The following is a 10,223-nucleotide window of genomic DNA, read 5'->3' as shown; positions in this document are numbered from 1 at the left end:
CTTTGGCTACAACTCTCAGTCAGAAGTTCTAGCAGTTTTCTCCATCTACAGACCTTGAGGTGGGGAAAGCTTCAGGCCCTGTGAGGTCCTGAGCTTACCTGGGCAGTGGAAGCAGCAGAGATAAACCCAAGATTCTTCAGGTCTTGCCCAAAGGGGAAGAGCATGAAGTTAAACAACAGTTCCCTAGTCCATTGTCATTACAATGAAAAATCTTCCAGGTAAGTAAACCTTTATCTTGCAATATTGGCCAATTGTTATTAAAAAAATTTAGTGGGTTACACACTGATGTCTCTCTTTTTTTCTCCCCATTTTACCAAAGACTCATGTTCTATTACTATAGAAATAAATAGTTAAATATTGGGAATAAAACCTCATCCTGACCCATAGTTTCCTCTGTTCCTTCTAGTAATTCCAGTGAAGAAATTAAAACTTTGTGGAAGATGGCCAAGAACCGGGAGATCAGTATTAGGAAAGCTGATAAAGAAAAAACTTCTAGTAATATGAAAATATGCAAAGGAAACACAACAGGAATGTGATGTGGGAGACCATCAAAGAACCTGCAGAACTATTTCAATGACTGTGAACTTGAGACTTCTCAATGGCTCCCAGGCCATGGATGTGATGATTCTAATGTGCGATGTGTCCTCACCACTCTAAAACTAGATGTCACTGTCACTAAAATTAGGTGTGTGGGAGGAGGAGTGAAGGTGCTTTCATTTTCTTCCTTTAGGAAGGAGACCAGGTTCTAAAATTTTAGTTTCTCTTTCCTATCTCAATTACTTTCAGTCCCTTCTCACCAGGTCAGAAAAGTAAATGTTTCTGAATCCTAACTTCCACCAAAAGTCCTCAGTGATGCCACAGCATTGAAGGGCAATAAAAGATATAAAAGAGTTACAGCAGGGCTCGTTATGCTAGGAACTAGAAGGACAATTAAAAGTTGAAATTCAATGTTTTTAGAATATGTATTCCACAGGGAACTTAGCAGAGGAGGGAGCGGTGGTTGCAGAGAAGTAGCTGTGGGGAAGAATGAGTAAGAAACACACCAAGAGCAAGTAATTGCCCTCTGGGGATGCCTAAATTCTGAAAAGTTATCAGCTAATACTGACAAAGTAAAGCCTGCATCACCAAGAAGAGGATGAACAACTGTATCAAGGACTTTCTAAGAGACGTACATCTCCACATTCAATATGTCCTGTGCATGAAGTGAGCACTCAGCCTTGGTGAGTCACCCACAAGGAAGGCTAAGAGGAGGTGGTAGGAGAATAAAGCCCAAATTCCTGGGAGCACCCGGGACTGTTTTGTGATCCTCCACTGTGTTTTTCTCACTGGTTGTAGTTGGAGGCTCTTTGAATTCCTCCCATGACCTAGATGATACAAATCAGTGTTTTCAAGCCACTTGTTAGAGTCCTAGTTCTTGTCAGTCACCAAATCAACAGCATAAACTGAAGTGCTCAGTATATGTAGATATACATTTTAAAAACTAAAGAATGGAAGTCAAAAGGGAGATGACTCTTTTCTTGGCCTTGAGGCATTTCTATTCTGTTGGAGATAAGAAGGAATGGAGAAGGGCTTGGATTGGTATAAGAACCAAAGATAGACATAAACCTTCATCTTTTCTTGATAAAGAAGATGGTGAGAAGTGTCTGTTCATATCCTTTGCCCACTTTTTGATAGGGTTGTTTGTTATTTTCTTGTAAATTTGTTTGAGTTCATTACAGATTCTGGATATTAGCCCTTTGTCAGATGAGTAGATTGCAAAAACTTTCTCCCATTCTGTACGTTGCCTGTTCACTCTGATGGTAGTTTCTTTTGCAGTGCTTAGGAAGGAGGCTTATGTATCAGAAGGCTACCAGCCTTTCAGCCTTGGCCCAAGTAGTTTTGCCATTTCTACTGGTGTAGTCCTCTTCCCCGTTTCCTTAGTCTCTGGTTTTGAGTCAATTAGTCCTGTTCATTGACACCTCCCCAATCAGCTATGTGTGCGATCTGAATCCTTTGAACCCAAAACCCACTAACTCATATCTCATTGCCTACAGTCCCACTAGCTATGCATGCTTAGAGCAATCAAAGACCAAAGGATCTATTTTTCCCTTCTATACTACTTTAAACCACAGATTGTGTATATTCACTTATCACAAATCTTTAGAGCTGGAAGAACTCTTAATGTACCTAATCTAACTTGCTCATTCTGTAGATGAAGAAACAGTGGCTTTAAAATGTAGCAATGTACCCAGTGGATACGTAGATGGTTTACTGATACAGCTTGAAGCCCAGGCCTCCTTATATGAATCTTAGCATACCTTAAACCTCATCTACTTTTTTAAGAGGCAAGAGCACTATTTCTTGTTTTTGTTTTGTTTTGTTTTTTGTTTCTACTTTATTATTTCTACAGATCTGCTGAGCTGATTACATAGCCAGACTCTATGTCTCCTCTTACCAGATGTCTTCATCAAGCTTCCTCTGAAAACTCCTCTGATAAGGTCATGATGACTCACTCTTTCTATTCTCCCTGCAGGCTGAGTTCCTAAGCAGGAGACCAGGCTGACTGATTTGTTATCCCAATACCTTCCACCGGACCAGGCACTGATCAGTGCTCAGTACATGTTTACCAAGGTGAGAAAAGTGGAATAAAATTCTCTGTCCCAAAAAGCTAAGAACAAGGCCATCTATCAATAAAAATAGTTTTTCATCATCTAAAAACATCACCAAAATGTATTGGAATAAAATAGTACTAAGTTCACACTGTGTGCAGAGCATGTACTACCTACTCACTGAGTACAGGTGAACCCTCTACTTTGATTCTTCACTATATTTAACAGGGTCTCTGTAATTAGGTGGTTTAAGCAATATAATTTATTTCAAGGGGCTTTATGACCCACATTCTGATACTTTCTGATGTTTATAGCACATATTCTATTGTTTCTTGTCCCCATGGCACTGGGTAGACTTTACCTCCGTAATTTGGACTTGTTGAGCATAGTAACAGCCACTTATGTTTACTTATACTTTACAAAGCACATTCATATTCATTTGTTCATCTGATCTTACTTAAAATGTTGTGAGATAAGCATTATTATTATTCATGCATTTCAAATGAAGAAACTGAGGCTCAGAGAGGTCTAGTAAGTTGCACATAGCAGACTAATGGAAGAGGCAAACTCAAACTCACACCCTTGACTTATTTAAAGCTTTACCCCCACACCACATGTCTTTCTCTTCAAGGATAGATGGCTGTCCTGAGCTTCCCATCTGAGGTTCCTCAGGTGCCTCCCTTCCTAGACTACAGCTTTTCAGAACTCCTTCCCACCCTTCACTCATGGGCTTGGGGAGAGCTAGATGTGCAGGGCAGCCCTGACCCTTGTTCCAGCTTAGTCTCCAGGTAGATCTGAGACCTGGGCAAATCACCTTAGCCCTATTCCTTGGTTTCCTTGTTTATAAAATGAAAGGAATGAAACACTTAGCCTCTATATTTCTTTTCATTTTAAACAGTTGTGGTTACCTTCTGGAGGGTATCTCAATCCTTGAGGCCAACTCTGAAGGTGAAGATTCTGTCTATAGTAACAAGCAGCATACTGATCATAGTAGATCAGCATTGAGTTACTTCTGCTGATACAAGGGAACCATCTCCCTAGGGCAGCAGTCAAAATTCCAGCCCCTGGCTCTGACCCTAGAACCTGATCTCCAACCTTGAGAACCCAAGGCCAGTTTCTATTCTTAGCAGTTTCTACAGTGACACCTTCTGGCCACTGCAGGACCAGGGCTGAATGGAGACAAGATGCCAGCTCCATCCAGGTCCTCTCTGCTCTCTCCCTCCACCAATGTTTCCAGCCAGAAGAAACATAAATTGAATTATGCATTTCAGCTTTCTTGCATTTTATTCTGTGGTTCTGCTCTCATTTTCTTAATGCAGATGTATGGCATTTGTCCTCTGGCTGTAGTGGCTTGCACAAACATGCTCTCATTAGATTCTCAGATTTGACCAAAATCTATTTTTTAAAATTTATTATTTGATCCTCTGGCACTGCTGATTTTCTAAACACAAATCCCTAACATTGAAAGGTGGAATTTCCTAGAGGTTGGTTGAAAGCATAGTGCCTGATATACTCAATAATGTTTTAATAAATGAATCAGTTTGTTAATTAAATTTTTTAAGAGCAGGAAATACATCTGGAGATTATATTTATATTAAGAAAAAGTGATGGCACTTAATTTTACTTTTCAAGAGGACCAGTCAGCATGGTAGAAGGGAGATGACCTGGTACAACCTTGGCTGACAAGGGAGAATTCACTCTGTTTGAAAAGATTCCGTGGGTTTCTATCACCTCATACTCAGTAGTAATACATGAGTATCATTGGTTTTCGAATGCTTGCATCACAACATTACTTTGTTAATCATTTGTTTAAACATCTAAATAAATGCCTGAAACTCACTATATAAATTGCATGTTATTAAGGAGTAAGGCATAACTACCGTCATAATTTAATTACAAAGCTCCAAATTTAATTAGCCAAATACTAACCTTGTTCTTCTCCTTCATAGCACTTAGCACAATTATACTTAATTAATTATTTGTAATTATTGATGTAATCTCTGTGTCCCTAGATAAATTATAAGAATCAAGAAAGCAAGGGCCCGTGTTTCTATCTTTCTTACTTATCAGCAGATAACCAATGCCTGGCACAGACCCTGGCACACCAGCAGGGGATTAGTAGATATTGGTTTCAAGGACTTCAGCTTTATCTGGACTTGTGGGAGAAATGAAAAGGATGTGAGAGGATTCCTGTCTGGACTTGGTGGACCCTAGAAGAAGCAGGAAGAGCAGCTCAATCCATTGTTAAGAAATGAGTGGAGAAACCCTAGGACACGCCTACAGTTCTCAAGTGTCTGATTAAAATACTTTACCCACTGCTTCCCCACAGTGAAGAATCCTTCCTTTCTTTCATATCTTCCACATTCCTTCCCTCCTTTTCCATTTTCCTATTGTCTTTCCTTAGTTTTTCTTTGCTTCTCTCATCCTTTCTTCTCTATCATTCCTTCTACATTGATAGATTACCTCCTACACAACTGTAACTGTGCTCGGTCCTAGATGTGAAAGGATGGCCAAAACAGGGATCTTGTCCTTCAGAACCTCTCAGAATTTGGTTTAGTGTCAGAAACCAAATGTCCTTTTCTCCAAGACCTTTGCATTCCCTCCTAACCACCTAGATTGAAGAAGTGAGGTTCAATGTCCCAACTGGGAAGGGACAACATAACCTGGGTGAGTGAGTTCATCCTAATGGGTCTCTCCAGTGACAGGCAGACCCAGGCTGGACTCTTTATCTTATTTGGGGCTGCCTACCTCCTGACCCTGCTGGGCAATGGGCTCATCCTGCTCCTGATCTGGCTGGACGTGAGACTCCACCTGCCCATGTATTTCTTCCTCTGCAACCTCTCACTCGTGGACATCTGCTACACCTCCAGCAGGGTCCCTCAGATGCTGGTGCACTGCCTCCTGGAGAAGAAGACCATCTCCTTTGCCCGATGTGGGACCCAGCTCTTTTTCTCCCTGGCCCTCGGAGGGACCGAGTTTTTCTTGCTGGCTGCAATGGCCTATGACTGCTACGTGGCTGTTTGCGACCCCCTGTGTTACATAGCAGTGATGAGCCCAAGGCTCTGCATGGCACTGGCAGCTGTCTCTTGGCTAGTGGGCCTGGCTAATTCTGCTATGGAGACGGCACTGACCATACACCTGCCCACCTGTGGGCGTGCTGAACCATGTGGCCTGTGAGACACTGGCACTGGTCAGGTCGGCCTGCGTGGACATCACCTTCAATCAGGTGGTCATAGTGGCCTCCAGTGTGGTGGTGGTGCTGGTGCCCTGCTGCCTGGTCTCGCTGTCCTACACCCTCATTGTAGTTGCCGTCCTGCGGATCCGCTGCACCCAGGGGCGCCGCAAGGTCTTTGGGACCTGTGCCTCCCACCTCACTGTGGTCTCCATATCCTATGGGATGGCCCTCTTTACCTACATGCAGCCTCGCTCCATGGCCTCAGCTGAGCAGGAAAAGGTGGTGGTACTCTTTTATGCTGTGGTGACGCCCATGTTGAATCCTTTCATCTACAGTCTGCGGAACAAGGATGTGAAGGCAGCTCTGAGTTGAGTTCTGATGAGGAGCTCTGAATTAAAACATTAGAGAGTGGTTTGAGTAACAAGAAGGCCTCACTCTGAAAACAGTGGGCATTGGACTGTGCTCTCCAGTATAACGTGTGTACACGTGTGTATGTGTGTGCATCTCTGTGTGTGTGCATGTGTATGTGTGTGTGTAAGGGAACAGGTGGGAGGACCACAATCTGTACTACTCTCTTTTGAGATAATAGAAAAATGGATTTTATCCGGACTTTATCTTTGGCCCATGCCTTATTCCCAGTGTGAATTACAACAACTTAAAAATACATGCACCCTACAGAAAGTTAAATGAAATATATTCATTTTCTTAAATGAAAAAAAGGGGGAGGGAGGAGAAAAGATATACCAGTGTATATGAATTAGGAAGAAAGATTAAATTAGAAGTCAGGGCAGTGCACAAAATGTATTCCAAGAAAGTCTATTTCTTGGTAAAAATATTTAAATATATGTTTCTGTAGTAAGTGAGAAAAGGAGGGAAAAAAGCTTTAAGTTACAAAATTCGCTGTGCCCATAGGATCAAACAGGCCTTAGGTCAGAGGTGCAAAGGCCACCCTAGTAACTCACACATGGTCCAGCCCAGCTCACTAGGGTGGGGGATTCACCCATGGGTTTGGAGCCAAAGTCACAGTAATGATCTCTCAGCTCTGATGAGTGTGACTGGGCTGTGTGCCAGTCACATGAGCGTCCCTCTGCTTGTTTCCCTTTCAAATTTGCAGTGGTGGCAAATTGCTGGCCAGAAAGTCAGATATGCGGGACCTCAAACAAACATCTTGTATGCAATCAGGTCTAAGAATATCCTTTTGTGAACATTGAGGGTTGTGCTCAGAGCTCATCCTGACTGGGAGGCCATGCTATGCACGATTAGAGTGAGCCATGGGATTCAGCGAAGAAAGAATCCGGCTTCCTCATTGGGGATAGTTTTGTTCCACTCTTTTAATATACAAATTTTTGAGCTCTAAAACCCTAGATCATAAAGCAAAGTCGTGATGATTTTATTATGAAAAATGTTTAAAATAATCTTTTAAAAATCAGACTAAAACATCTCCTTAACTAAATATTATGAACCTCTGGTTTGTCTTGACCACAAAAGAAAACAAACAAACCAAAACAAGCAAAGAAACAACAACAACGAAAAAACATAAACTGAAAACAGTTCAAACTTTTACTCAATCTGTTGCAACAAAGCTAAAGGGTTGAAAAACAGGAAATGAAGAGCACCCTTTAAAACTGCTATTAAAACTTTTTAATTGAGGTAAGACTCACATATCACATGATTCACAGTTTTTGCCATTTTAAAGTGGATAATTCATTGACATCTAGTCAATGAATCCACAGTGTTGTGCAACCTCATCTCTATCTGCCCCAAAACACATTCAACACCCCAAAACGATACCCCACACTCAGTAAGCAGTCCTGACCACCACTAACCTGGTTTCTGTCTCTATGGATTTGCCAGTTTTGGACACTTCATATAAAGGGAATCATGCAGTATGTGGCCTTTTGTGTCTAACTTCTCACTTAGCATAATGTTTTTGAGGTCTTTCCATATTGTAGTATGTAGTGCTTCGCTTCTTTTTATAGTTGAATAATATTCCATTGTGTGGATATAACATATTTGTTTATTCGATCATCAGATAGCGGACATTTGAATTGTTTCTACCTTTTTGCTATTGTGAATAGTGCTACTATGAACATTCATGTACAAATTTTTGTTTGAATACCTGTTTTCAATTCTTTTGAATATTTACCCAGGAGTGGAAGCACTGGGTCATATGATAATTGTAAGTTCAACTTTTTTAAGAAACTGCCAAACTGTTCTCCACCACAGCTGAACCATTTTACATTCCTACCAGCGAAGAACCAGCAATGAACAAGGATTCCAATTTCTTCACAGCCTCACCAATACTTACTATTTCAGTTCTGTTGATTGTAGCTGGTCTTTCTCATGCTATTCTCATGGTAGTTAATAAGTCTCACAAGATCTGATGGGTTTATCAGGGGTTTCTGCTTTTACTTCTTCCTCATTTTTTGCTGCTGCCATGTAAGAAGTGCCTTTTGCCTCCTGCCATGATTCTGAGGCTTCCCCAGCCATGTGGAACTGTAGGTCCAATTAAACCTCTTTTTTTTCCCAGTCTCAGGTATGTCTTTATCAGCAGCATGAAAATGAACTAATACACCCCAAAAAGTCAATTTCACTATACGTTAATTTAAAGGGCACTTACCAATCAATAGGAAAATGGAGAACATGCAAACAGAAAAATGGAGAAATAAAATAAATACAAAGGTAGAACTTGTTCTATAACATTTAGCATATGAAAAAATATTTAGTCTCAGCAACAAAGAAATACAAACTAAAATAATAAACTATATTAAGCTACTTAATTCACAAAGAAAATATTGACATTGGATACTTTAATTATACTTACCAAAAGCCTTAGACTAGCTTGAACACCATAGCACCATAGCAAGACCCTGTCTCTAAAAATAAAAATTTTAAAAATTAGCCTGCTGGGCGGCTGAGGTGGATGGATTATGAGGTCAAGAGATCGAGACCATCCTGGCCAACATGGTGAAACCCTGTCTCTACTAAAAATACAAAAATTAGCTGGGTGTGGCGGCACATGCCTGTGGTCTCAGCTCCTCAAGAGGCTGAGGCATGAGAATGACTTGAACCCAGGAGGCAGAGAGTGCAGTGACCTGAGATTGCGCCATTGCACTCCAGCCTTGCGACAGAGCGAGACTTAGTAAAAAAAAAAAAAAAAAAAAAAAAAATTAGCCTGGTGTGGTAGTGCACTTGCAGTCCCAGCTACTCAGGAGACTGAGAAGGGGGACTGCCTGACTCGGGAGTTCAAACTACAGTCAGCTGCGGTCATGCCACTGAGCTTGAGCCAGGGCTGCATAGCTAGACCCTGACTCAAAAATAATCTTAAAAAAAATTCATGCTCTGACTTTTAGTTAAAATGGCATCTGATCCCCCAGAAAGATCTTAACTCTAATACAAGCTATGTGATAACACCAAGAAAGATAAACACTTGTAAAAATGTTTAAAATATAATCATCCAGTGAATTACTATATCCTGAGAGGACTTTTTCCTAATATCCAAATAATTCACAGAAACCCAAGGATATTACTAATCAAAGAACATAACACTTGTCCTTCTGCTTTGGACTTCTGCTTTTTGAGGCAGCTGAGACATTGCTCTGCAGACTGTAACCCATAAACAACTGGAGAAAGCAATTCTCAAGAGACTAAAAGGGCAGTCAAGAATAAGAGAAGAGGGGTGATACTATAACATGGTGCTTTTAATTATTCTGAGAAAGACCATACTACCAGAAGGTAGAAGAGGCAAGAGTTGGTCTTGGGTATTTCTTTTTTTTTTTTTTTTTCCAGACAGACTCTCACTCTGTCACCCAGGCTAGAGTGCAGTGGCTAGATCTCAGCTCACTGCAAGCTCCGCCTCCCGAGTTCATGCCATTCTCCTGCCTCAGCCTCCTGAGTAGCTGGGACTACAGGCGCCCGCCACTGCACCCGGCTAATTTTTTGTATTTTTAGTAGAGACAGGGTTTCACCGTGTTGGCCAGGATGGTCTCGATCTCCTGACCTCGTGATCCACCCGCCTCAGCCTCCCAAAGTGCTGGGATTACAGGCGTGAGCCACCGCGCCCGGCTAAACAGGACGTTCTTATTGCTGAAATCTTTTTTAAAAAAATCAGTAAGATGGCTGAAAGATAAAGTAAAAGAACTCTCTAAGAATATAGAATAATCGATTTTGAAAAATAATACAGGCCTTCTACTCCCAGACGTGAAGAAGTAACAGGACAGAATTACCCAGCTACCACAAGCAACTAGAAAACTGGAAAACAGTTTAAAAACATTGTTTTCAGATATGAAAAAAACAGCACAAAACTGTGATTCCTGTGAGAAGGAAAAATAATGAGGTGATTCTTACAATCACCCAGATTTTCTGCCAGGAGGCAATATCCAGATTGTAGCACAAAGAGAGAGAATTTAAACAGACCTGGAAATCTTGCTCAGTGAAGGATGCGGAGATTAGAGGGAAAA

General features: G+C 41.2%; 1 pseudogene; it reads left to right on the top strand.

Moving 5' to 3' along the window:
* Window positions 1-5,222: 5,222 nt before the first annotated feature.
* Window positions 5,223-6,142, top strand: LOC115935390 (olfactory receptor-like protein OLF3; annotated as a pseudogene).
* Window positions 6,143-10,223: the final 4,081 nt, after the last annotated feature.

The sequence above is a fragment of the Gorilla gorilla genome, chromosome 6 (assembly GCF_029281585.2).
Source record: "Gorilla gorilla gorilla isolate KB3781 chromosome 6, NHGRI_mGorGor1-v2.1_pri, whole genome shotgun sequence".
Classification (NCBI taxonomy): domain Eukaryota; kingdom Metazoa; phylum Chordata; class Mammalia; order Primates; family Hominidae; genus Gorilla; species Gorilla gorilla.
The sequence above is the reverse complement of the archived record's forward strand: the minus strand, read 5'-3'. Positions and strand labels throughout refer to the sequence as shown.